Source organism: Branchiostoma floridae, chromosome 11 (assembly GCF_000003815.2).
Source record: "Branchiostoma floridae strain S238N-H82 chromosome 11, Bfl_VNyyK, whole genome shotgun sequence".
NCBI classification, from domain to species: Eukaryota; Metazoa; Chordata; class Leptocardii; order Amphioxiformes; family Branchiostomatidae; genus Branchiostoma; species Branchiostoma floridae.
In genome coordinates this window covers 12,714,088-12,716,765 of record NC_049989.1, presented here as the reverse complement: position 1 = coordinate 12,716,765, position 2,678 = coordinate 12,714,088, and positions in this window count along the sequence as shown.

The window sequence follows — 2,678 nt, the reverse complement described above, 5'->3', positions numbered from 1 at the left end:
GGTTGTAACAACTGGTCCCAGGGTCAGCTCACGACCCGCCACCGGCACCACCAGCCGTAATTTAGTTTCCCACTCTACTGGACTACTCTACTGCAACCGCCAGGGAGTAGAACAGAGACTAGGACGCTATATTACGGCTGGATACCAGGCTAGATGTTCGTCACTCTACCCAGGTATAAAATGGTTACTACCTGACTTTGTGACAGTAAAACTAAAAGGCGGTGGAAGAAGAGTAGTCTGTGAAGTGTGTAAATGTAATACAAACTCTGCTGTCTGGGGCTGTAAGGGTGTAACTGGCACCTCTTTACAGGTGAGGCTGGTTGGATGTTTGGTGGGCTGGTATAGGCAAGATTTGATCAGGCTAGAAAGAGAGGGATAGGCTCCACCTTCCAATACTGCACCTTAGACATAGTAGATAACAACATACTACTAAGTTGCTGCGGTCATGATGCATGTAGCTCTATAGAGTCAGTCAAAAATTTGAACTCCCAATTTCTGTCTTCATAACCAGGCTTTTGACCTTTACCCTTTGACCTTCCAGTCGCGTGGATTTTGCGGGGAGTGCTGCTCGGGCGGATGCTGCAGTAAGGATGAGGAGGAAGCTGGCTGCTGCGAGTGTTGGATGGCGTTCGCCGAGTGCTGCAACCCAAACGCACCCAGTATGAAAACCTGTCTGGACTCCATGTGTCCCAGACAGAAAGGGGTAAGATACAAATTTAAGTTTATAATTGTATAATGTACAGTTCTGTGAATTGATAGCTTTAACAGGTAAGTTAAAGGCCCGCTTTACATGCATTTTCAAATTCTTCTCGAAACTTGTTCCCCCAAACACCAGAAAAGGCGTGACGATTTCAACCTTCTATGATGCGTTTTTAAAAACAGCTCCGAAACACACATTCAACAACTTTTGGGGGGGGGGGGGAGGCTTAAATGCATATTAAGTGAATTTGAAGTCTTTTTTGAAATGCATCTCTGGAGATGTTTTTGAAAACGTGAGTTTGAAAACACTTGGAAATGTTTTTGGAAATGCATGTAAACCAGGCCACTGTGTACAGTTATATATTGTACATTGTAATTGTAAACTTTAAGTCCCTTATCACATCCCGGTAGTCAATTTCATTTCAGCTGCTGCCAGTCGACTTTACCACGGTGTAATGAACTTTTCTGAAGCCATTGATGCTAAAATCAGCTGAAAATGTCAGAGTAAAGAAATGGAGTGAAGTTAGTACATTGGAAGTTCGTTAAACTCGTATGAACAGTAGAGTAGGTCTGAAAATCAGTAATAATGTAACAGTGGTGTTCAAGGACTGCTAAACCGAAGACGCCTAACGGCTTAAGCCTTTTGGCCGAACGGTTTGCACGTTCGATTTGTGATCCGGCTGCCCGGGTTCGGCGCGGGTTCGAATCCCGGGAGTCGGGGTGTTGTTTCTTTCTGTTCTTACTTGACCCTCTGAATTTCTACAGTAATATGAATTCCGCAAAATGTGTTTCTTAGTAGTGGATTGTATACATTCTGTAATTATTCCAGAGAATGATAGTGGAATTATACAAATTCCGTAAAATTTGTTTCCAAGTTACTGTAACACAGTAGTAAATGTATCGTATGACTTCCGTAAAATTTGCTTCTTACTAGAGTGTGTCATATTAAGTCCATATATTTTGATATGAATACAATGTACTTACATGTACAAATGTACAATCATGTAGGCAACCCTTCACGTACAGGGGCTTATAGCAGGATCCTTACATACAAGATCCTACATTGAACATCCTTATTTTAGTGTTTATAGTAAACTCTACACACAAAGGCTCTAGAGAACTAGAAAATGTCCTGGAGAAAAAGGAGGCTGACCGCAGTAGGAAGAGACATGAGCCATGTCAATTCACGGAGTTCTGCTGCGAGACCCATGGGAAGCCGTGCAGAAGCCGAGCTGGCCTTGTTGCTCGTAGACGAGCCCATCGGCATTGAACAGATCGTCCGTTAGGACGAAAAGGACTATGATGATGATGAGTAAATACATTGTGTATGTTTTGTGTACAGAGATGCTCCACTGCAGCCTGTATGAACTGTGAATGTTGCCAGGACTGTACCTGCTGTGGATCGGAACCTTTGTGTGAGGTAGGTCATCCTCAACAACAACTCCATAGATATCAGTACAATGATTTTGATATAACGATTGAAGATGACAATTTGTATCTGAGCAAAATCTGAATTTGTACCTTAAATGCATATCCAAAATTATCATTCAATTTGTAAGATATACTGACTGTAAGATACACTGAAATCAAAACTGTCAAAAACCCTTCTTCCATAAAGTATCATTCACAGTTAAGTTGTGTTCGTGTGTGTGTGTACATGATTGTGTGTGTGTGTGTGTGTGTGTGTGCGCGAGAGAGAGAGGGAGGGAGAGAGAGAGAGAGAGAGAGAGAGAGAGAGAGAGAGGATAGAAAGTGTGTGTGAGTGTGTATGTGAAAGAGAGCAAAAGTGCTTTAGTGTAAACATAAAATTTTAATACAGTGTGTCTTTACTTATCTCAGTTATATGATATTAGTACATTTGCATACAGGTTACTGTGTCATCATAATTGCAATAATTGCAGGTTTCTCATATTATCACAGTTTGGTTAAGTTTCCAGAATGCTGTGTTTTGTTAATACAAATTACCAATCATTATATTA